This window comes from Coenobita brevimanus, chromosome 1 (genome assembly GCF_032717465.1).
Source record: "Coenobita brevimanus isolate Jiangsu-jjx chromosome 1, ASM3271746v2, whole genome shotgun sequence".
Classification (NCBI taxonomy): domain Eukaryota; kingdom Metazoa; phylum Arthropoda; class Malacostraca; order Decapoda; family Coenobitidae; genus Coenobita; species Coenobita brevimanus.
In genome coordinates, this window is record NC_136954.1 from 49,399,766 (window position 1) to 49,427,265 (window position 27,500).

Genomic DNA, 27,500 nt, shown 5'->3' on the forward strand with positions numbered 1-27,500 from the left:
AGGTGGGAGCAGATTCTCGCCCTACCTGCGTCACTGTTAGCTCACGCTCAGTACTGCGTTGTGTTGTATGTTCCTTCATGTTAAATATGATGTTCACATTAGGTGCTAGCACAGGGGCAATCGTCACGTGGTGGAGCAGATAATATAACCAGGCATCTCAGTTTCCCGGTTATGCAAACGACCCTTTGTGGTGCTGACGACAAACCTACACGTGATGGCGCCGTGCACCCTGGGTGGAGCAGCTGCGGCATCCACCTGGGGGCCAAACCTCCCTATATTACTCTGCACCTCGCCGTGGGAAGAAACCTGGTCCGACCCTGTTGAGGCGCTGTCTACCAATAGGGGGCGCCGGATCCCTGCACTTTTTACACACTATACTGTACACCTGCGTTAGACCGGTCTGCTCTCGGGCAGAGACAGACCGGGATTAAGCAGAAACAACAAAAATATCGTCATCGAACAACAACAAAAACGACAATAACAAATGTCCCTCAAATCCCATGCCCTGAAAGGAGTGATGGAAAGTAGGAGAGTGACGCAAGATCAGCCAGCAGTCACTGAGGTCACGTCCAGATATGCACGCAACATCAACAAAATAACGCTTTGCAGACAGGATGACCTGCATATATTTCGCTCCGATTACAGCGAGACAATCTAACGCAAATCAGGAAATCTTTTCTCTTACTGAAGGAGTAGTGAAACATAAATATTGTTCATTCCCGCCCAACAGTGCTGGTGTTATTACTACACGCTTTGTCCATGCTCAACATTGTGTCATACCGTTTACTTGATTATCTTATTCTGACTACCACAGGACGATTTTATCCATCAGTTTTATTCATCTCTGGCAGGAAACTTGATAATGAAAAATATATCTACTCTTTCTCCAGTCGAAGTGTCTCCTACGGTGAACAAAAAATCTGATGGAAGCATAAATATAAAGTGAAAAAATGCTCCATTGGATGAAAAACAGAAGATGCGACACTGCAATGTGTGATGCACCCGTGGCACTGTGTAACAGTAACAATGTGAGTGTGGTACTGCGTGGTGTGGTAGTGTGAGGTGTGGTAGTGTGTGGTGTAATGTGTGACGTGGCAGTGTCTAATCCTGGCGATATGATATACAGTAATGTATGATGTAGTAATTAAAGAGGCGTGGTGTGTGGTGTGGTGTCGTGTTGTAGTGTTTCTTGTGGTAATGTTTAGTGACGATGTTTGTATATGGCAGTGTATGGCTGGCGTATGACATGGCTGTGTGTGCTATGGTGCTGTGTGGCAAGGTGGTGTGCGGGTGTAATAATGTGTGATGGGAGAAGTGTGTGATGACGTGGTAGTGTGTGATATAACAGTGTGAAGGGTGGTAACGTGTGATATGACAGCATTGGGTGCGGCAATGTGAAGGTATGGTAATTGATGGTGCTGTAGTGTGTGGCGTGGTAGTGTGTTAATAGAGTGTCAGTGTACGGAAATTGCAGTGTGTGGTGTGGCAGTCTATAGAAATACAGTGTGAAGTATGACAGCTTCAGTTATATGTACAGTATGGCAGTATGACGTTTGATTGTGGTGTAAGGTATGTGCATGATATTCCAGTGTGTGACAAGAATATGGCAGTGTTTGATGTTATGCTGTGTGGAATGGTCATGGGGAAATGTGACGGTGTGGCGTGCAGCAGTTTATGATGTGGCAGTGTGAAGTACGGCAGTATGATGGAAAACAATAAGAAGTTTGGGGCAGCACGAATGAAATAACGTAAAAAAATGCATGGCAGTGTGAAGGAAAACAATGGGAAGTTTGGCGAAAAAGTGATGTATGTCTGAACTTTTAAGCAATGAATGGTGTGGTAGTGTGTGAAATGGCGATGTGAAGTGTGACAGTGTGAGGTTAGGAAGTATGAGGCATGAATGTAAGGTGAATGAAAGAAAAACAGCAGTGACTTTTACAGTACAAAATTTTTAACATCTCGAATACTTATACTCCCCTTACTAATTAGCCCCTGACTCTCTCTCTCTCTCTCTCTCTCTCGACGGGTGGGGGAGACTGAGAAAGATCCAACTAATTATATCCAACTGAGGACCTAGGAAGCCAACTCGTTCCGGCCAAACAGTGGAGGCAACAGGGAAGTTTATAACGACGCGAACATCGTCTGGTCGCACTCCCTCCACCTAAACTTCCCTAACAAGGTGAAACTGTGAAGACCAGCCAAATGTAGCAGCCAGTTTTGTAAATATGGCTTATTTTTCTACGATGCTGTTGATAGTGGGAGAGGTGTTTGACAATACTGCCCTGATTTTCTGCTTAGATTTAATATGACTTCCTTCTTTAGACACCGACTATGCCGTGTATACAAATATGCTGTATATACAGTATACTCGTATCTCGTATATAAATAGATAGATAGGTAGATGGATAGATAGACATATAGATACACAGGTATATAGATAAAGAATGAGTGAATGAGTGAATTAGGCTACAACATTCCAACACACACACAGGGTGTAATCTCCACGTGCCAGTCTCATTACAACCAACACTGTATCCCTCACCCCCAACTCCTCCCACACATCCACACTACCAGTCTCCTCCACTCCTACACCATTCCTAACACCCCAGCATTTCGAATCGCATTCTGGGAGTACCGGAACTAGGAAAATAATGACTATTTGCCTTAATGTCTCTCGTGTCGTCGATCGGGTCCCAAGGTTTGTTTGATGGTGAATGTTATAATTTGACCAAAAAATTGACGCCGCAACAGCAACAATTCACCTCCTAGCTAAAGAAAGCCATCTGACGTTGGCCGAAAAGAAATGTAAACTTTTCTATTTCCTGACTCAAGATATTTCTTTATATTTGTTTCATTTTCATCACTTTTTAAAAATGTGTAACATGTGTTTTTGGAATCAGTACATTCGTGTGGTGTTGGCCCAGTGAGGTACAACGTTAGTAATTTGCAGCCTGTGGGTTCTCCTCTTAAATCCGATGATAGCTTTGCATTTATAAATCTTTGCTATTCTACATCCAGATCACTGCTTTGAAATCTCCATGGATTTTTACCTTTTAATACTACGCGCCATTATTTACCTTTTCCTACCGATATACGATGAGCTTCATCCAACCTACAAGACTCTTCCAACATAGCCCCTTCAAACCGAGGACGTCTGCATACACTATAGTGATGTTGCTTTACCATATATTATTATGCCTGATTAAACTCTAGAACTGGAGGAGTCAGACTGAATTCATTAACTCCCCTAAGCTGAATGAAATCCATTATGGTAGGAAGAATAACATCATCATCTAATCCTGTGTTGCCCCATGAGAAGCGTAGGAGCCCGGGGCTAGGCAAGTTGGTCCTGATATTTAAGATGAGAGTGACCAGCCTCACTCATCCCTGAATGGCATTACGTGAGCAATAAACCCCAACCACCCCTTGGATATAAACCTACACTGGCTCAATCCGGGTGGAGCGCCTTAATTACGCACTAAACAAATAAATAAATAAAGACGTTCTCCCGTAAAAGGTTTAAAAAGGAGTAAATGACTTAAACTGCAAGAAGCTTTAAGATGGTGCTGCAAAACTTAACCCCTTCAGTCCCACGGCGTATCAATCAAGTTAAGCTTGCCAGACGATTTTACCTAAACATGGAATTATAGGACGGTGTAGGGGTTAATACAGGCTTCTCTAACTCCTCCAAAGGTTTCCTGAGCAGAGTAAAATCGTATGGTGGCAGGAAGAACAAATTATACAAAAGGGTTTTTAGGCTTCTAATACACTACACCCGTCGCCGTGTGTGTGTGTGTGTGTGTGTGTGTGTGTGTGTGTGTGTGTGTGTGTGCGTGTGTGTGTGTGTGTGTGTGTGTATTTTTGACCAGCCGATACTACACATTCAAATCGCACCAAAATGACACAAAAATCGCTGAAAATTCGCTGAAGTGTGAAAAAAACTTGGTCCCATCACGATTAAAAAAAACTTTTACTATATTTAATGAGCGATCACATTTTGACTCAAAAAACGCCACTCCCGGCGCCCGGCATAGGATCTCCGTAGAATTTTTTGCCCACAGCTACTAACTGAAATATATTATAGCAGCGCGAGAGCTCCTCCCGCAAGAGCAAGTGTGAGGGGCCCGAAGGGCCCACGAGCACTTGTTTAGAAGCTAAAATTACCGAGACTGGAACACGGCTGAAGTTAGTGCTGGTAAACCTAATCTCGTGCACTTTGTTTTCTCGTGGGAAATTCAACTGTACTTTCTGTGAGGTTTGTTTTTTTATATTCTCGTACCGACTTCAGAGGTACATGTCACAGCCTAGGAAATTAACCACTTGAATCTAATGAAGAATTATTTAGTTTACTCTTCCTTATTTTAAATTATTTAATTCAACTAAGAAAAGGGCAATTCAGGCACAGTTATGTCAACTTAGGCTTCATCAAGGTCATTATAAAGTTAAGAATTTTGTACATGAAGGTCAGTCCTGAATCATTCAAATTCAGTTAGGTCCTTTCATGCTCATTTTGTGTTTATTCTTACTTCCCCCATCTCCGTCCGACTTGCATAATCTGAATCCTCTGCTACACCATCGCCACCCAGGGAACCAACAGACACCCAGACAGCGTGTAGCGACAGTGAAGTCAAGAATATGTCAGCAAAGTTCTCCTTCTTCTGGTTTTACACTGGCACAAAACTTATTTATGAGTAACAGTTGTAATTGATGCTTTTAACTGGCTGACATGATTTGCAATATAAGAATAAAGTCATACATTTATGAGAATTGTCGTGAAGTAAGCAGGCTTCACTAACTAATAAATATATATATAATTTGGTTTTACGCCTGGTATCCCCAAAGGGCCAAGGCGTTGCCCACCTGGAGTAGAGGTCTTTTGGACTGGAACTTGTAGCATTTTATGCCAAGGATGGCCCTTCCCTGAGTGTCTGCCAACGATGTCTGCCAACGACCCTTTTGGTGGAGTCTATCCTCCTAGCCTTCGGTCAGAGCGGGAGCGCTCCTTAACCCAGTGGGAGAGGCACACTGGCTGCTGCACACACACACACACACACACACACACACACACTATCTCTCTCATATATATATATATATATATATATATATATATATATATATATTTATTTATATATATTTATTTATTTATTTATTTCTATATAAATATATATATATATATATATATATATATATATATATATATATATATATATATATATTTTTGCCAGACGCCTCAATCCCCGTTTGGGGTGGCCACAAAACAAATCGCCTCCAAGTCCTTCCCTGTCCCCCGCCATTTCACTGCCTCTGCTCCCAACTCACACACTCCCTCTCTCATATAACCTCTCCACCCCATCCCTCCATCTCATCCTCGGCCTCCCCCCTCTTCCCCCTTCCACCTCACCTCCACATACACTCTCTTCGTCAGTCTTTCACCCTCCATCCTCTCCACATGGCCAAACCACCTCAGTGTGTTCCTCATAACGCTTCCTATTTATATATATATATATATATATATATATATATATATATATATATATATATATATATATATATATATATATATATATATATATATATATATATATATATATATATCGTTGCCTATGAGAATTGCTGATGATTAATAACTCATTTCTATTGTAATACTGTAACTGATCCTTTCAATCTGTTGTACACATACAATACATTAATTCTGTGAGTGGCTGCAACTTCCCCAAATGTAATGAAAATTGTAAAGGTTTTTCGGGTATGTTCTCACTCACATAATTTATTTAGCTATCTGAATGTAGTTAAAAAATACATATATATATCTTTCTGCTTGGGCATGCAAGTACGTGAAGAATTATAATCCTAAGATTATATCAGTGTTAGGGATGCACCTGTTGCAATGTTTTGAGAAGCTATTATTTATTTGCAAGATAAGAAAGAGGTTCAAACTTATCCTACAACGTACAGCTGAATGAATATGACTAAGCGCGTATTCAGGTGCCTGTACAAGCACAGAAGAAAGAAACATGAAAATGTAACATACAATTCAAAAGGCTAATAGGGAAGTATTAGAGAAGGCATTCAGAGTAGACGAGAATAAGATCTTGGCAAGGTTAGGGATAGACGGGTGGGCGGATGTGCTGGGAGAATGGTTGGTGGGCCACAATGAATTTAGGGACACATATTGGCTTGCAGTGAAAACAGTTAGGGTACTGAATACATCACATCAGGTACTGGGTTGACTGGATGGAAAAAGGAGTGGAGCGAGATGGGCTGGAATGATACTATGGTCAATACAAATGGCAGAGTTATACTCATATCTGGGAAAAGCTGCTTACTGGAATATACAAACCTTCGGCTGGACCAGCATTCCCTAGTACAAGTATATTCCAAAGAAACAGCTTTTTCTAAAAATGCTCTGTGCTGTAGTTATTCCGTTTGTACAATTCATGTGCACTGTGACAGTAAGAAACAAGTGTCAATATAGGTCGTATCTGGCCATGTCTATTAGGGCGTGTGTAGAAAATCAGCCATGACGGTGATGTAGTTGACATATGGATTCGGGTCTTCGGAACTGGGTGGGGTGGGAGGAGAGGAGTGGGCAGGATAAGCTGGGGTGTAGTGGTGGATGATCGGCCACGATGGGATGGGAACAGAGATGTCTCTAGTGTGGGTGAGTGGATGTGGGAAGATACTGGGTGGTGTGGGTGGACAGAAGTGGACAGGGATTAGCTGGGAAGGCAATACAACATGTGAATATGGAACTGACTTTAGCCAGAATGAACGAAGGAATATATCAAATATTTCTCCAACAACAACAACAGTACCAACAACAAAAAGAGGAAGCTTCCCTCTCATATACCTTGCGTCTGAAATCGCAGGTAAAAATGCAGAGCCAAAAAATTACGCAGATTTGTCCGCATTGCAGGTACTCCACGTGGTTTAAAAAAGCGGCGAACTCTGAAGGTGGTGCCATAGGGAGCAGGTTTATAGAGTTGGCGGAGGCTGGGAGTGTTGAGTCAGGAACCTCGGCCTTACTTCTGGAGTGGCGGTGTGAGCAACAGTCCTGTTTGGACAAGCGGCGGCAAAAGTGCCTTGCTGGAGTAAAGTGGTTCGCCTCCTGGTCGGGGTAATCTGTCGGTGAGGATGGATGCGGGCGGGGAGAAGCGTCCCCTGAAATCGCTTTAAGATGGTCCTGGGTGGTGGAAGGGAGAGTGTGTGTGGGAATTCAAGAGAAAAAGAGGAAAGTAAGCAGCTGAGAGAGAGAGAGAGAGAGAGAGAGAGAGAGAGAGAGCCGGGGTCATTGTCATATGTGGAGAGAATAACTACCTTGCAATGAGAATGAAGTGAAGGGAACTAAGAAAGAATAATAGGACAGTAAAAAATAAAATAACGCCTTCTTTCATTGCAAGAGCTGGATTATTGTGGGAGGGCTCGAATTGGGGTGGTTTACTAAGTGGCTTTGGTAATTCCGTAGCATCTGTTCCATGGCGATTGTTTCATCGCATTTCAGTACACCTCTATTTCGTGCTGGGAAGGGACGCCTTCATGTGGTGGCATCAATATAAACAAGTGACTCTACTGTCCAGTTATAGAAACGTCCCTCAGCTCCCTCCCTATCCCCCAAAAGGATGATGATGAACTGCAGGATAAGGCCAGCTTCAGTCTGCAGGCCACTGGATTCAAGTTGGCATAAGCCTGGGGCAACAACAACAACAACGACAACAACAACAACAGCAGCAGCAGCAGCAGCAACAACAACAACTCCATTTCTTTTCGTTTGTCCCTGGTAAAAGATACGTCGCTGTTTAAAAATAACATACAGGAGAACACTATGGTGTAGTAGGCTAAATAAGTCGCTAATGAAGAAGTGTTACGAAGCCTTGCTATGCCAGAAAGAATGCAACTTTAGACACTATTTTTTTTTGTCCCTTCCTCATTGCTGATTTTTTACGCCGATTATTCATGAGCGTACGTACGAAAATTTACTGTAAAAATGTGCATCTCGTTCTTTATGTGCGGTAGAGGCAGGGTTCTGCAAGAATGAATGATGTGTGAACGACTACGTGGCTCATTTCACTTTGACTCTGTATGTTTCCCCATATTATCTCTCAGGTGTGCGAATTAAGGCTGGGATGATGACAGTCAAGCTAATCGCAAAGGAAGTGAACCGTTATTTTTGTCCGAGACTGTGCATTGACATCTCTCTTCTGCTTAACGCTTTGTCTCATATCGGTATGGGGAGGGGGTGCTGAAAGGGGAAGCGTGATGGAGCGTTGATAAGGGAAGGGGAGGAAGTAACTGTTGAAAGAAGGAGAGGGGTGTGTTGAAAAGAGGGCGGGAGGAGGGATGTGTTGAGAGGGGAGAGAGGGGAGGGAGAGGGAGGTGTTGAGAGGGAGAGGGAGGTAGTGAGAGGGGAGAGGGAGAGGGAGGGATGTGTTTAAACTGGGGGGGGAAGTGTGTTGCAATGGGGGGAGAGGGATGGAGTGTCGGAAATCAGGGAGAGGAGGAGGAGGTGCGAGCTGTATACATCAGGGGGGAGGGGCAGGTGGATTGTGAAAGGACGGAAGAGGGGCAGGGAGGTGCTGAAAGGGATAGGAGTTGGCGGCAGGTGTTGATGGGGAGGGAGGAGAAGGGAGGTAATAACAAACGGGGGAGGGGGATTTAGAAAGGGGGCAAGTGGGTGTTGGAAAAGGGGAGGGAGTGTTGAATAGGAGGGAGGGGAGACTGGGAAACGGAGGGTGGGAGAGGTGTGCACAGGGCTGACGATAATACCACCCATGACTAAAGCAGGAGGACTAGACGCTCTCTGCCAGGGACCGATATGGCGAAATTTTGAGACACTGACACTCACTACACCTCGTATACAGAACGCTGGACATACACCAAGTTTTCCTGAGCCACGACATTACTCTCAGTTGTTTGTCCTATGGGTAACTGATTTTTTTTTTTCCCTCAGCGAAGGACAAAGGATACTGTAAAATCTTCCCCATGCCTCCTGCTCCAACAACAAACACAAATCTTGCCTGGAGAGAAATGTTAATCGTGGGTTATACTTATTTCAGCAGGAAAGACAAGGATAGAACACTAGAACTTCTCGTGTGTCGCATTCTTCCCGGAAAAACACATCAATAGTTACTACAGAGCGTTGTTCTTACGTGTGTTTGTGAATCCGGGTCCTGATGCCGGAACTTAGGATTAGTTCACGTAACTAATATCTGTTTTTGCGGGAAGTTGATAAGGAGACATTGTAAGATTTTTGCGGTTTCCTTACATTGTGAAGTGGATGTGGGATGTGGTTGAGAAGATTAGGAGAAATACACTGAGGTGGCTTCTGGACATGTGGAGAGAATGGAAAATGAAAGACTGACTAAGAGGGTGTGTATGTATGTAGGTGCAGGTGGAGGGAGGGGAGAGGGAGGGGTAGACCGAGGATGAGGTGGGAGGGATGGAGTTGAGAGGTATATGAGGGAGGGGAAGTGAGTTGGGGGAGGGTAGTCAAATGGTGGGTGACAGAGCGACTTGGAGGAGTTTTGTCTGCGGCAACCCTTTGCGGGATTACGGCGTCGGGCTATAGATAGATAGATAGATAGTGAAATCTGCAGGGGTTTTGTAGAACTCTGGCAGGAGGATTAAAAGTGAAAATATATCCTCGGCCTGACGAGATTAAGTGTATGCAAATAGTAATCACCCCAGCAGGTGTGGGGTGGTTAGTTTCTGGAAGAAGTCTTAAACTACGTTTAGTTGGGGACTAGAAACATCACTTCACATTTCTCGTCGAGTAATTATGCAAACGTTACACTTTCATATTCTGAAAAAGTGTATGAAGCTTCAGGAAACGAACACCAGTGGGTAATACGAAAGTCATCGTTCTGTCTCCTTATTTATCGTTGATGAAGCTTTAATCGATAATTATGTACGGAACTTGGACAGAGACATGCCTTGTATATGCTTCCCAAAAATCTACGAATACATAGAGGGAAAAATCGAACCATCTGAAAAACACACTGGTAGATATAGGATTTTTCAACGTATTTCGCTAAATGTAGATTTTCTTCAGACGGAGCTGGGAAGATAGTTGTGTGTGTGTGTGTGTGTGTGTGTGTGTGTGTGTGTGTGTGTGTGTACTGAGGGTCGTATCGATGGACATGTAAACTTCACATGTTACTGTATCGGTACAAACAGTCATCATCCACAATAAATACCTACTAGGGCTGGTACATTTAAATCTAGTGTGATGGTATTAACGTAGGTGATTTAATTACACAGCGGAGGAGCTTGTAGAATATCAGTCAGTTTTTTGCTACGAAATTCAAATAACAAGTAGTGGGATACTCAAACGAACTTACGATCGCCTCCCTGTCGTAATTTAGATTCGTTTTCGCAAGAACGACAAGGAAAGAAGTGCGCAGAAAGTCCCGAATTAATCTTACAAAACAGCAAATCGTAGTTATAAGAAAAAATTGTCGTACGTTGCAGGACACGGAAAGGGCGCGGAAGTTCAAAGTCTTTCCATGTCTCAAGCTCTTCCCGGAAAAAGAAATCAAAGTTACGACAGCAAAACGATCGTAAAAATGTTGCAGCATCCCACCCCAGACTGGTGCCTGCCCCCGGCTTGAATCAAACACGCACTGTGCAATGGATGAATAAGTATCGGTGCACATTACGCCTGACACATAATGACACCACAACTGATGGCCATTGCATATCCCCTACGTTTCCACCGCACATTGCTGAACCTCTTCATAAGGATGCGATGTATTGCAATTTCCTGATATTTTTTTGCAACTACTGTTATCATGAAACTATTTCGGTGATAAACCAGCTAATCGGTGACTGCAAATATACATAAAAGATCTTCAAAACACAGCTTACCATCCATCTATCTATCTGCCTATTCATCTATAGCCAGATGCCATAATCCCATTGGCCGTTTGTCACTGAGTTAGTTGTTTTACGGGGAGGGGCACTGACTCTCCGCCAGCCCATGGCTGATATGTAGGCAGCACGTGCGGATTGGTTATATGGTTACCACCCAGCTTTGTGAATGGTTTCTTAGCTTACAGAAGACCATTAGGCTTGTTATTTAACGTAAAGCCACCTGAAAAGGAAAGAAAAGTAATAAAAAGTGACAGGAAAAATGGGATAAATTTGAAGAGAGGAGGGAAGACACAGGAATAAGAATGATAAAGTGAAGGAAGACGTAGGCAGTACTACATCAGGCGAGTGGATGATACTACTAGTATAAAATCAATTACCGAAAGAAAACGGAGTGGGGATGGATCCTAAGTGTATCTGGCGGGTGTTCAGAAGGGTTGTAGGTAAGTTTGGGCAGTTTTTGAGTTAGGTCGAAGTAGAGGATGTTAGTGTAGGGTTTAAGAGTGTAGAGAAAATTGGTGTGGAGTGGAATGGAGGGCGGTGAACTGTGGTGTATTGTGGTGATACAGTGGTGGTGAGAATGATGTAGTGGTGAACTGTGGAGGTAATAAGGGTGATGAAGTATAGTGGTGGTGATACGGTGATGGTGTAAGTGTACTGTGGTGGTGATTCAGTGGTGTTGAGGGTGCATTGTGGTGTGATAGTGATGGTGAAGGTGTATCGTGGTGGTGATAGTGATGGTGAAGGTGTATTGTGGTGGTGATATAATGGTGGTGAAGGTGTGTTGTGGTGGTGATAAAGTGGTGAAAGTGTAATGTGGTGGTGATAATGTTGGTGAATGTGTATGGTGGTGGTGATAGTGGTGGTGAAGGTGTATTGTGGTGGTGACACGGTGGTGGTGAAGATTAACAGTGGCGTTGAAGCATGATGGTGAGGGTGTGTAGCTTGGCGAACTGTTGTGGTGGTTAGGTGTTGTTGCTCAAGCTCGGTCATGCCTGCTCCAACAGACCCGTCGACAGCAGGCAAGCAACTGCCCCTGTGGTCGTCCCATAGGTTTCCTACACCAAGGATGTTGTGTCTGTCTCTGAGGGCCTATGCATGGCTGAGCCAGGATGAGTCTCCCGTCCGTTCGTTCGTCTGTTCGTTCACGCTCTGGAGGCTGCAGTCATGGTCGAATTTTGACGACTGAGATGTCAAATGAAGCATCACCTTACGGTATGCCTTAGTCGGACAGGTGGACACGCTCAAAGAAACCCCAACCTCACAATGACCGACAAAAGGGCAAGGCAACAGTGAAAACATCTTTATTTACAAGAATATAAGCAGAACATTGGCATCATGGGAGACAGCAATCAACAATAATCAATACCCTCATCACAGTTTTGATAAAACCTACTACATACCGGCAAAAAAAAAAAAAACCTGCCTGTGTCGCGACCTCATTAAGTGGTGCAGGGAGGCAGGGAGGGAGGTAGGTAGGCAGGTAGGCAAGCAGGCAGGGAGGTAGGTAGGTAGGTAGTAAGGTCGACAGGGATGCAGGGAGGTACGAAGGCAAATGGGTAAGAAGCTAGGTAAGTTGATCAGAAGGTAGGAAGAATGGGAGATATAGAGGGAAACAGATATCTATCTATCTATCTATCTATATACCTAGGCTGCTTCCCCCAAGGAAAGGGAGGTAGCCGAGACAGGACGACTCACTCTCCATTTACTCATCCATTCAAACACATTCATTCGCATCTTAGCCCCAAAGGGGAGAACGGACAGATCCTCACCGCATCACACCGCACAAGGGTCAAGGAGAATGGAAGGAAAGTAAGCAGGAAAGGAGGTAAGTAAGAAAGTAGGCAGAAGTGTAGTTAGGTAGGAGGGAATGTTATGGAAAATTTAATAATTTCTCAACCTGCAAACTAGTGTATATTAGTGTATATCTAGTTTATAAGTGTAACCCTGTGTAAGTTAGAAGTGTTGTCCTGTGTAAGTATACTGATGTAAGTACGTTGCACAAATCGCTACTCATGTCGCGACACTACCTCTGGAAATGATGAGTTAGCGTCTAAAAGTTTCGGTTCACGTGAGCGGCCGGCCGTTGGGGTAGTTACAAGATAGGGCATACAGCGGGCAACACCTGTAGGTAGGCTGTCACTTAATAAAGTCGAGTAAGTTCTAAGGAGTTTATACCCACATCTCTCTACTAACTTAATATCCAGATACAGGAAGAAAGGGAGGTTCCATAAGTAGGAAGATAAGCAGGTAGGGAGGTTGGTAAGTAGGGACAGGTCACCAGGAAAAGGGGTTGGTAAGTAGGGATAAGGAATAAGAAGTGCCCAGATATCATATATATATATATATATATATATATATATATATATATATATATATATATCTATTGTTACGGAACAGCGAAAGATAATGTACACTTTAAGTGAGAATACTAAAACTCACTACTGTCCCGTAAAGTTCCAGGTTCAAAACAAAAGAGTTAGGTAAAATTACAAGTTAAAGTTTAATGCTCAAACTAACAACAAAACATTCAGGACTCATAAGGATAATGTAATGGCAAAAAACAGGTTAAATATATGGTTAACTGCAATAGCCTCTATTAACAAGAAATTAGCATGAGTAAATTTATCTAAGTCAGCCCCGTTAAAATGAGATACCAGATAATACTCAGTGAATGCCAGATATATTATTACAGATACAAACTATTATTAATGATGGCTGACAATAAGAACCTTACATGAATTACAAAAACCTCACTAGGCCTACAAATTAACAACTTATGCTATACAGTACAAGAACAAAATGCAATAACACTTATACTCAAATTACACAGCTCCTAGATGGTTGGAGACTTCCTGAGCACTCACAATAATAACTGTACAGGGGAGGACAGAGATGTGAACAAAATGAGGAGCAGATCTAAGTGGCCATAATGCAGAGACTGAGCTCATTATATAGGGGCCGGCAGAGCTTGATACAACTTGTAAGAAGGACGCGCAAATGAAGCCATGGGGACAAAGAGTTGACAATCCCGCTCTGAACAACAGAAAGAACGACTTACTCTACTATAACGGTAGAAGGGGGACTGAGGCAGAACACGCTCGTGATCAAACATGCAGCATACTGTGCGGTAAAAATTACACAAAGGATGATGAAATCATAGGCTATGTAACACCTCCCCACAAAGAAAAAGAAATTTACAAAGGAAATTTCTTATTACTCTAAAACAATCTGTCTAAAGTCTAGATAAGCAATCTGCAATAACATTTTCTTTCCCCTTGACATGTTGTATGTCTAATGAATACTCCTGAAGAAGTAGACTCCATCTTGTCAATCTCTGATTTTTATTTTTAAACTTACTAAGGAATTTCAGTGGGTTATGATCGGTATAAATGACTATGGGGTCAAAACCAGAACACAAATAAAATGAAAAATGCTGTAAACCCAAAATCAAGGCCAAAAGCTCTTTATCAATAGTTGAGTAGTTCTTTTGAGGTGGAGTGAACTTCTTACTGTAATAAGATACAGGGTGTTCAATACCCTGATCATCCTCTTGCAGCAAAACAGCCCCAGCTCCTTTATCACTTGCATCAACAGCCATCTTAAAAGGCTTAGCAAAATTTGGAGTAGCGAGCACTGGCTGACTTAATAGGATAGCTTTAAGTTTGTTGAAAGAGGATTCACAGTTATCGGTCCAGACAAATTTAACTCCCTTTTTCAGTAGGTCTGTAAGTGGTGATACAAGAATTGAAAAGTTAAGAACAAATCTCCTGTAATAACCTACCATTCCCAAAAATCTTTGTAGCTCTTTCCTACTTTTAGGTCTGGGAAGATCACTTATAACCTGAACCTTAGCTGCTGGTGGTGCAAAATGTCCATCACCAATTACGTACCCAAGGTACTGAACTTTAGCTTGACGAAACTCACACTTTGATAAACTAGCTACAAGATTAGCCTGAACTAAACGCTCAAGAAATTTACTGACATGACATAGGTGATCTTTCCAGTTGTCACTGAAGATTAATAAATCATCAATATAAACAACACACCCTGCCAAACCCTCTGTTACAACATTCATGAGCTTCTGAAATGTGGCTGGTGCATTCTTCATACCATATGGCATTACAGAACATGCAAAAGTCTTTCCTAGTGTTACAAAATATGAGATCTCCCTAGCACGTTCAGTCATAGGTACTTGCCAGTATCCCTTTAACAAATCATACTTACTTATGTACCTAGCCTTTCCGATCTTGTCTATGCAATCTTCCACGCGAGGGAGAGGGTAAGTGTCTGTTTTGGTTATCTGATTAACACGTCTGTAGTCGATGCAAAGCCGCTGCGACCCACCTGGCTCAGGGACTAGAGTGACAGGAGAACTCCACTCGCTCCGACAGGGCTCAATCATCTTGTGGTCCAACAGGTATCCAAGCTCCTTCTCGATGAGAGGAACTTTCACTGGGTTCACACGGTAAGGAGGCAATTTAATTGGCTTTGCGTCTCCAACATCGACATCATGCATCAACACAGTGGTTCTTCCTGGAGTAGCACGGAACATTTGCGGGTACTCCTGCAGTAATGCCGACAACTCCTGCCTTTCCTCGGGAGCTAGATGAGAAAGCTTAGTCTGGAGATCATTCATGATATCAGGATTCTTCCCCAAACTATCACTCAGGCTCATGCTGCATGGGAGAACTTCACTTGCAGACTCGGGTGGAACAACTACAGTGCAGACTGGATTATTATCGTCCCGCCTGTGATATAACTTTAGCATGTTGATGTGACATAGTTGCTTGTTCTTTCTACGATCTGGTGTGGCGATGACATAGTTGACATCACTGAGTTTCTTCTCCACGAAATAAGGACCACTAAACTTGGCTTGAAGAGGTTGCCCATGAACCGGTAGCAGAATCAAAACCTGATCTCCTGGCTGAAAGTGGCGTAACCTGGACTTCTTATCATACCAAGTCTTCATCTTCTCCTGAGCAGCTCCTAAATTCTCTCTCGCCAGCTGTAAAGCAGCGGACAGCCGTTCTTTGAACTTCATCACATACTCCAGCAGGTTGACGTCATCTTCCTCCGACAGCCAGCATTCCTTGAGTAACTTAAGGGGTCCTCTTACTTCAAGGCCAAACAGTAGTTCAAAAGGTGAGAAGCCCAGTGATCCATTTGGAGATTATCTTGCAGTAAACACAACGAATGGAAGACCTTTATCCCAGTCTTTCTGATGTTCCAAACAGTATTTCTTGAGCATCGATTTGAGTGTTTGATGATATCTCTCCAACGCTCCTTGGGTCTGGGGATGGTAAGCTGAAGACGTGATCTGGGTGATGCCCAACTCTTTCAGAGACTGCTTGAAAACATTTGACATGAAATTACTTCCCCGGTCTGACTGTACCTCCTTGGGCAGACCAAACTTTGTGAAGAACCCTAGCATTTCCTTAACCACGTTCTTTGCTGATATATTTCTAAGTGGAATGGCTTCAGGATAACGAGTAGCCATATCAATCAGGGTCAACACATAAGAAAATCCTGAAGAAGTCTTAGGAAGAGGGCCCACAATATCCACCAACACACGGGTGAAAGGCGCCTCAAAAGGAGGAATGGGAACTAGAGGTGCAACCATTTCGGTCTGATTACACTTCCCCACAACTTGACAGGTGTGACAAGACTTACAATACCAGGAAACATCCCTGAAGATACCTGGCCAGTAGAAGTGTTTCAAAATGCGTGCCACAGTCTTCCTCACTCCAAGGTGTCCTGCCAAACTGGAATCATGAGCCACTCTAATGATGTCCTGCCTACAAACACGAGGGACGACAACTTGATGTACAACCTTCCATTCACAGTCGGCTGATGCTGTTGGGGGTCTCCACTTCCTCATAAGTACTCCTGACTTTATATAATAACAAGTAGAAGCACCAGCTGACTCTTCCTCACTGCAAGCAGAGTTAGCTAGACCTTTCAACTCAGGGTCAGCAACCTGCAACTCAACCAACTCTTGACGAGACAAATTATCAACACTACGCGGTACTGCCTCATCTGGTGAGTGGTCTAAATTAGCAAGAAAAGTGTCAGCTAGGATAACATCATCATCATCATTATCCTCTAAGTCACCAATAACTTTAGACTTAGCCCTAGTGACAGCACATGCAGGGAACACATCAGGGACATCACAATCCCGGGATGCAGCCACTGGCTCACTAGACAACTGAGGAGTTGGACACACTTGACTTCCACCAATATCATTTCCAAGTAAGAAAGTTACACCTGACATTGGGAGTGTCTCAACCAACCCAACTATAACGGAACCATTAGCAAAACCAGACTCTAAATTCACTCTGCACAGAGGGACAGAGAAGTAATTATTCCCTACACCTTGTAAGATTACAGTTTCATCAGAGGAATTAACATAAGAGCCTAGAACACTGGTCAGCATCAGGGATTGGCAAGCACCTGTATCACGATATATTTTAACTGATTTCCTGTCATTACTGTCCAGAGGACTGACAAAATCATCAGACAGGAAATTAGCACATGAACTCTTGAGAGTGTCACCTACGTCACTGCTCAAAAGAGGAGCTCCAGCATGAGAATTTAAGTTACCCCTCAAAGCAGGTTCAGTTAACTCAATTAAAGAATTCTGGGAACTCTCAAGGGTGGACACTAGACCAATTGACTGAATATTTAAAGACTCCTTTTTGTTCACATCACGCTGTCTCCTGAAACATTTCTCCATAGTATGACCAAGCTTACTACAATAAGTACATTTACTTTTCTGAAATCTAGAGGTGAAGCTGGTATTTACTTCCTGAGAAACATCATCTTTATTCTTTTTCCTGTTACCTGTACTCTGAGTAGAGGCAACGTACTTACTCTCAGCTTTCCTTTTTTCTCTAGAATATCTCTTGTGAGTGAGAACATATTCATCAGCTAAAACTGCAGCATCAGACAAATTATCTATTCCTTTCTCATCAAGATATAGGCTTACATCTTTACTAATACACCTTTTGAAGTCCTCCAGCAAAATCATCTGCTTAAATTTACCAAAATCAGAATCCACATTCTTAGAATTTAACCACTGCTCTAACAGATCTTCTTTGATTTTTGCATACTCAACATGGGATTGCTTATCTTGCTTATAAGTTGTCCTAAATTTTACTCTATAGGCTTCAGGAACAAGCTCATAGGCCTTAAGAATCAAGCTCTTAACTAGGTCATAATTATCAGATTGATCCTGAGGCAAAGATGCATAAGTTACTTGAGCTTTACCTGTGAGAAAAGTTTGAAGGAGTACTGGCCATTACTTTTTGGGCCAATTAAAACCTTTAGCTACCCTCTCAAACAACTGAAAATAATTTGTTAAATCAGATTCATTAAAAGGAGGGACAAGTTTAACATTTTTAGCCACATCAAAATCATCAGAGCTAGATGATCCAGTTCCACCTTGTTTCATGCGATACTCATGGTCTGCCTGAATCCTAGCAAGTTCAACTTGTGCCTCAGCCTCCTTAGAACAGGCCTGAAATTCAGCCTGCTTAGCACAAGACTCCGCCTCCTTAGCACGAGACTCCTGCAGGGCTAGCTGTAACTTAGCTATTTCAATCTGCGTTTGTTCCTTTGGAGGAGTTACATTAAACAAGCTTTCATTAATCATGTCAACAATTTGATCTTCAGAATGATGAGAGCGAACAGCAATTCCCAATTGTTGAGCAACAAGCTTATGTTCATTCTTTGTTCTGTTTTCTTCATCACACACTGTTTGCACATTTGACAAAAAATCTTTGGCTTCATCAAGTGTAGTAATAGTAGACATCATGAATAAATCACAGTCACAAAATATCAAGCAATATCCTTATGATAATATCCTGAATATCCTGATATGAGGTCGCCAAATTTATGTTACGGAACAGCAAAAGATAATGTACACTTTAAGTGAGAATACTAAAACTCACTACTGTCCCGTAAAGTTCCAGGTTCAAAACAAAAGAGTTAGGTAAAATTACAAGTTAAAGTTTAATGCTCAAACTAACAACAAAACATTCAGGACTCATAAGGATAATGTAATGGCAAAAAACAGGTTAAATATATGGTTAACTGCAATAGCCTCTATTAACACGAAATTAGCAAGAGTAAATTTATCTAAGTCAGCCCTGTTAAAATGAGATACCAGATAATACTCAGTGAATGCCAGATAAATTATTACAGATACAAAATATTATTAATGATGGCTGACAATAAGAACCTTACATGAATTACAAAAACCTCACTAGGCCTACAAATTAACAACTTATGCTATACAGTACAAGAACAAAATGCAATAACACTTATACTCAAATTACACAGCTGCTAGATGGTTGGAGACTTCCTGAGCACTCACAATAATAACTGTACAGGGGAGGACAGAGATGTGAACAAAATTAGGAGCAGATCTAAGTGGCCATAATGAGGAGACTGAGCTCATTATATAGGGGCCGGCAGAGCTTGATTCAACTTGTAGGAACGACGCGCAAATGAAGCCATGGGGACAAAGAGTTGACAATCCCGCTCTGAACAACAGAAAGAACAACTTACTCTACTATAACGGTAGAAGGGGGACTGAGGCAGAACACGCTCGTGCTCAAACATGCAGCATACTGTGCGTTAAAAATTACACAAAGGATGATGAAATCATAGGCTATGTAACAATATATATATATATATATATATATATATATATATATATATATATATATATATATTGTTACGGAACAGAGAAAGATAATGTACACTTTAAGTGAGAATACTAAAAGTCACTACTGTCCCGTAAAGTTCCAGGTTCAAAACAAAAGAGTTAGGTAAAATTACAAGTTAAAGTTTAATGCTCAAACTAACAACAAAACATTCAGGACTCATAAGGATAATGTAATGGCAAAAAAACAGGTTAAATATATGGTTAACTGCAATAGCCTCTATTAACACGAAAATAGCAAGAGTAAATTTACCTAAGTCAGCCCCGATAAAATGAAAATACACTGGGTAATGCTCAGTTAATGCAATATAAATTATTACAGATACAAACTCTTATTAACAATTGGCTGACATGAAACCCTACATCAATCACAAAAGAACCTTACTAGGCCTACAAATTAACAACTTATGCTATACAGTACAAGAACAAAATGCAACAACACTTATACTCAAATTACACAGCTGCTAGATGGCTGGAGACTTCCTGAGCACTCACTATAATAATAACTGTACAGGGGAGGACAGAGATGTGAACAAAATGAGGAGTAGATCTAAGTGGCAATGATGCAGAGACTGAGCTCATTATATAGGGGCCAGCAGAGCTTGATACAACTTGTAAGAAGGACGCGCAAATGAAGCCATAGGGGACAAAGAGCTGACAATCCTACTCTGAACAACAGAAAGGACGACTTACTCTACTATAACGGTAGAAGGGGGGAACTGAGGCAGAACACGCTCGTGATCAAACATGCAGCATACTGTGCGTTAAAATTACACAAAGGATGATGAAATCATAGGCTATGTAACACCTCCCCACAAAGAAAAAAAAATTTACAAAGGAAATTTCTTATTACTCTAAAACAATCTGTCTAAAGTCTAGATAAGCAATCTGCAATAACAATTTGTTTCCCCTTGACATGTTGTATGTCTAATGGATACTCCTGAAGAAGTAGACTCCATCTTGTCAATCTCTGATTTTTATCTTTAAACTTACTAAGGAATTTCAGTGCGTTATGATCGGTATAAATGACTATGGGGTCAAAACCAGAACACAAATAAAATGAAAAATGCTGTAAACCCAAAATCAAGGCCAAAAGCTCTTTCTCAATAGTTGAGTAGTTCTTTTGAGGTGAAGTGAACTTCTTACTGTAATAAGATACAGGGTGTTCAATACCTTGATCATCCTCTTGCAGCAAAACAGCCCCAGCTCCTGTATCACTTGCATCAACAGCCATCTTAAAAGGCTTAGCAAAATTTGGAGTAGCGAGCACTGGCTGACTTAATAGGATAGCTTTAAGTTTGCTGAAAGAGGATTCACAGTTATCGGTCCAGACAAATTTAACTCCCTTTTTCAGTAGGTCTGTAAGTGGTGATACAAGAATTGAAAAGTTAAGAACAAATCTCCTGTAATAACCTACCATTCCCAAAAATCTTTGTAGCTCTTTCCTACTTTTAGGTCTGGGAAGATCACTTATAACCTGAACCTTAGCTCCTGGTGGTGCAACATGTCCATCACCAATTACGTACCCAAGGTACTGAACTTTAGCTTGACCAAACTCACACTTTGACAAATTAGCTACAAGATTAGCCTGAACCAAACGCTTAAGAAATTTACTGACATGGCATAGGTGATCTTTCCAGTTGTCACTGAAGATTAATACATCATCAATATAAACAACACACCCTGCCAAACCCTCTGTTACAACATTCATGAGCTTCTGAAATGTGGCTGGTGCATTCTTCATGCCATATGGCATTACAGAACATGCAAAAGTCTTTCCTAGTGTTACAAAACATGAGATCTCCCTAGCACGTTCAGTCATAGGTACTTGCCAGTATCCCTTTAACAAATCAAACTTACTTATGTACCTAGCCTTTCCGATCTTGTCTATGCAATCTTCCACGCGAGGGAGAGGGTAAGTGTCTGTTTTGGTGATCTGATTAACACGTCTGTAGTCCATGCAAAGCCGCTGTGACCCACCTGGCTTAGGGACTAGAGTGACAGGAGAACTCCACTCGCTCTGACAGGGCTCAATCATCTTGTGGTCCAACAGGTAGCCAAGCTCCTTCTGGATGAGAGGACCTTTCACTGGGTTCACACGGTAAGGAGGCAATTTAATTGGCTTTGCATCTCCAACATCGACATCATGCATCAACACAGTGGTTCTTCCTGGAGTGGCACGGAACACTTGCGGGTACTCCTGCAGTAATGCCGACAACTCCTGCCTTTCCTCAGGAGCTAGATGAGAAAGCTTAGTCTGGAGATCATTCATGATATCAGGATTCTTCCCCAAACTATCACTCAGGCTCATGCTGCATGAGAGAGCTTCACTTGCAGACTCGGGTGGAACAGCTACAGTGCAAACTGGATTATTTTCGTCCCGCCTGTGATATAACTTTAGCATGTTGATGTGACATAGTTGCTAGTTCTTTCTACGATCTGGTGTGGCGACGACATAGTTGACATCACTGAGTTTCTTCTCCACGAAATAAGGACCACTAAACTTGGCTTCAAGAGGTTGCCCATTCACCGGTAGCAGAATCAAAACCTGATCTCCTGGCTGAAAGTGGCGTAACCTGGACTTCTTATCATACCAAGTCTTCATCTTCTGAGCAGCTCCTAAATTCTCTCTCGCCAGCTGTAAAGCAGTGGACAGCCGTTCTTTGAACTTCATCACATACTCCAGCAGGTTGACGTCATCTTCCTTCGACAGCCAGCATTCCTTGAGTAGCTTAAGGGGTCCTCTTACTTCATGGCCTAACAGTAGTTCAAAAGGTGAGAAGCCCAGTGATTCATTTGGAGATTATCTTGCAGTAAACACAACAAATGGAAGACCTTTATCCCAGCCTTTCTGATGTTCCAAACAGTATTTCTTGAGCATCGATTTGAGTGTTTGATGATATCTCTCCAACGCTCCTTGGGTCTGGGGATGGTAAGCTACAGACGTGATCTGGGTGATGCCCAACTCTTTCAGAGACTGCTTGAAAACATTTGACATGAAATTACTTCCCCGGTCTGACTGTACCTCCTTGGGCAGACCAAAATTTGTGAAAAACCCTAGCATTTCCTTAACCACGTTCTTTGCTGATATATTTCTAAGTGGAATGGCTTCAAGATAACGAGTAGCCATATCAATCAGGGTCAACACATAAGAAAATCCTGAAGAAATCTTAGGAAGAGGGCCGACAATATCCACCAACGCACGGGTGAATGGCGCCTCAAAAGGAGGAATGGGAACTAGAGGTGCAACCTTTTCGGTCTGATTACACTTCCCCACAACTTGACAGGTGTGACAAGACTTACAATACCAGGAAACATCCCTGAAGATACCTGGCCAGTAGAAGTGTTTCAAAATGCGTGCCACAGTCTTCCTCACTCCAAGGTGTCCTGCCAAACTGGAATCATGAGCTACTCTAATGATATCCTGCCTACAAACACGAGGGATGACAACTTGATGTACAACCTTCCATTCACAGTCGGCTGATGCTGTTGGGGGTCTCCACTTCCTCATAAGTACTCCTGACTTTATATAATAACAAGTAGAAGCACCAGCTGACTCTTCCTCACTGCAAGCAGAGTTAGCTAGACCTTTCAACTCAGGGTCAGCAACCTGCAACTCAACCAACTCTTGACGAGACAAATTATCAACACTACGCGGTACTGCCTCATCTGGTGAGTGGTCCAAATTAGCAAGAAAAGTGTCAGCTAGGATAACATCATCATCATCATTATCCTCTAAATCACCAGTAACTTTAGACTTAGCCCTAGTGACAGCACATGCAGGGAACACATCAGGGACATCACAATCCTGGTTCGCAGCCACTGGCTCACTAGACAACTGAGGAGCTGGACACACTTGACTTCCACCAATATCATTTCCAAGTAAGAAAGTTACACCTGACATTGGAAGTGTCTCAACCAACCCAACCATAACGGAACCATTAACAAAACCAGACTCTAAATTCACTCTGCACAGAGGGACAGAGAAGTAATTATTCCCTACACCTTGTAAGATTACAGTTTCATCAGAGGAATTAACATTAGAGCCTAGAACACTGGTCAGCAGAAGGGATTGGCAAGCACCTGTATCACGATATATTTTAACTGATTTCCTGTCATTATTGTCCAGAGGACTGACAAAACCATCAGACAGGAAATTAGCACATGAACTCTTGAGAGTGTCACCCACGTTACTGCTCAAAAGAGGAGCTTCATCATGATAATTTAAGTTACCCCTCAAAGCAGGTTCAGTTAACTCAGTTAAAGAATTCTGGGAACTCTCAAGGGTGGACACTAGACCAATTGACTGAATATTTAAAGACTCCTTTTTGTTCACATCACGCTGTCTCCTGAAACATTTCTACGTAGTATGACCAAGCTTACTACAATAAGTACATTTACTTTTCTGAAATCTAGAGGTGAAGCTGGTATTTACTTCCTGAGAAACATGATCTTTATTCTCTTTCCTGTTTCCTGTACTCTGAGTAGAGGCAACGTACTTACTCTCAGCTTTCCTTTTTTCTTTAGAATATCTTTTGTGAGTGAGAACATATTCATCAGCTAAAACTGCAGCATCAGACAAATTATCTATTCTTCTCTCATCAAGATATAGGCTTACATCTTTATAAATACACCTCTTGAAGTCCTCCAGCAAAATCATCTGCTTAAATTTACCAAAATCAGAATCCACATTCTTAGAATTTAACCACTGCTCTAACAGATCTTCTTTGATTTTTGCATACTAAACATGGGATTGCTTATCTTGCTTGTAAGTTGTCCTAAATTTTACTCTATAAGCTTCAGGAACAAGCTCATAGGCCTTAAGAATCAAGCTCTTAACTACATCATAATTATCAGATTGATCCTGAGGCAAAGATGCATAAGTTACTTGAGCTTTACCGGTGAGAACAGTTTGAAGGAGTACTGGCCAATACTTTTTGGGCCAATTAAAACCTTTAGCTACCCTCTCAAACAACTGACAATACTTTGTTAAATCAGGTTCATTAAAAGGAGGGACAAGTTTAACATTTTTAGCCACATCAAAATCATCAGAGCTAGATGATCCAGTTCCACCTTGTTTCATGCGATACTCATGGTCTGCCTGAATCCTAGCAAGTTCAACTTGTGCGTGAAACTCAGCCTCCTTAACACAAGCCTCCTTAGCCTGAGACTCAGCCTCCTTAGCACGTGCTTGAAATTCAGCTTCCTTCACACGAGCCTCCTGCAGGGCTAGCTGTAACTTAGCTAATTCAATCTGCGTTTGCTCATTTGGAGGAGTTACATTAAACAAGCTTTCATTAATCATGTCAACAATTTGATCTTTAGAATGATGAGAGCGAACAGCAATTCCCAATTGTTGAGCAACAAGCTTAAGTTCATTCTTTGTTCTGTTTTCTACGTCACACACTGTTTGCACATTTGACAAAAAATCTTTGGCTTCATCAAGTGTAGTAATAGTAGACATCATGAATAAATAACAGTCACAAAATATCGAGCAATATCCTTATGATAATATCCTGAATATCCTGGCGAGGTCGCCAAATTTATGTTATGGAACAGAGAAAGATAATGTACACTTTAAGTGAGAATACTAAAACTCACTACTGTCCCGTAAAGTTCCAGGTTCAAAACAAAAGAGTTAGGTAAAATTACAAGTTAAAGTTTAATGCTCAAACTAACAACAAAACATTCAGGACTCATAAGGATAATGTAATGGCAAAAAAACAGGTTAAATATATGGTTAACTGCAATAGCCTCTATTAACACGAAATTAGCAAGAGTAAATTTACCTAAGTCAGCCCCGATAAAATGAAAATACACTGGGTAATGCTCAGTTAATGCAAGATAAATTATTACAGATACAAACTCTTATTAACAATTGGCTGACATGAAACCCTACATCAATCACAAAAGAACCTTACTAGGCCTACAAATTAACACCTTATGCTATACAGTACAAGAACAAAATGCAATAACACTTATACTCAAATTACACACAGCTGCTAGATGGCTGGAGACTTCCTGAGCACTCACTATAATAATAACCGTACAGGGGAGGACAGAGATGTGAACAAAATTAGGAGTAGATCTAAGTGGCAATGATGCAGAGACTGAGCTCATTATATAGGGGCCAGCAGAGCTTGATATAACTTGTAAGAAGGACGCGCAAATGAAGCCATAGGGGACAAAGAGCTGACAATCCTACTCTGAACAACAGAAAGGACGACTTACTCTACTATAACGGTAGAAGGGGGGAACTGAGGCAGAACACGCTCGTGATCAAACATGCAGCATACTGTGCGTTAAAATTACACAAAGGATGATGAAATCATAGGCTATGTAACAATATATATATATATATATATATATATATATATATATATATATATATATATATATATATTGTTACATAGCCTATGATTTCATCATTCTTTGTGTAATTTAAATATATATATATATATATATATATATATATATATATATATATATATATATATATATATATATACCAAAGAAATAAAATAGGCCTCAGTATCTCTCGGTGAAAGGTATATATATATATATATATATATATATATATATATATATATATACCAAAGAAATAAAATAGGCCTCATTATCTCTCGGTGAAAGGAACAAATAGTCTATGAGAGTGGCTGCCAACGTGAGATCAACGCAGAACAAAGAATCCGCTGTACACGACAAGGCTCACACGGGACTTGGCGTTCGCGGTCCTAGCAAGTCAACACTCAGCTAGTATGTCAACATCAATTATGCTTGTTTGTAGTCTACTGATTTTATTCTAACTTTCCCTAAAACTACCAGCTCTCCATTCTGAGTGCTAAGTTGTAGGACTTGATTAATATTAGAATATGATGTTACTCATGAAAAAGTGCTATGGAAAAATGTAGGGGCACTGCACTGTCATTTTCTTCTAATGAGGTATGTGAAATAAGCTACAAAAGGACGAAAGTTTGGGTCAGGTAAGTGTAAAAGACCTGTAGTTCTGACTTCATTCTTGCTGTCTGTACACGAGTTTATTCAGCGTAAAGAAGACCCATCGCAGTAGCAGGATGAATATAGAAACTAAATGTATTCTCTCCAGGTCTTAAAAATCTCTTAAACGGAGTAGTGATAAATGGGGGAAACAAGAATAAGCTGAAATAAGACAACAGTGCACTAAATGACTTCATCCCTTCACTGACGTCTTTTCTATCTACTGTAGTTCCTGATGTCACCAGATAACTGTACTCGCCTTAGATATTTTTCGCACAGGAAAGAATATTAAAGCCTTCAATTACCCTTTCAATACTAGACGTCACCATTAAGTTGAATAAAATCACTTAAAGTTAGCAAGGGTTAAAAGAGGTAATTGTATGGGTGGATTGACACTCAGGTTCCTATAGAGCATTCTCAGTTAAATTAAAATACTAGAATTTCCCAGATTCTGACCAAGTTAATGATGCCAGAATTATCACTCAGGACCAGGACACACAAACGCACATACGATCTCTTCTCTGTTGTAACTCAGGTGTTGATTTACAGGAAGAGGTAGGAAGCTGTCGAATTTTCCACTCGGTCATGTTCTAACTTCACATCTTAGTTACGAGACGAAAATTATTGCGGGATATAATGTTATCTGCAGGACGATCATGGAAAGGAGTGCACAGTAGTCCCTTGTTTAGTTCTTGCTATTAAAAACAAAAAAAACAAGTTATGGCCGGGAATCGATCGTAGAAAATAGTGTTTCAAAACTAACTCCAGGGTCTTATGAACTACTCTCAACTGAATATAGTAGTCTGGTGTTAGCTGGAATATAATGAGAGAGAGAGAGAGAGAGAGAGAGAGAGAGAGAGAGAGAGAGAGAAATTCGACTGCCGATACTGTGATTTGATAATGCAACCTG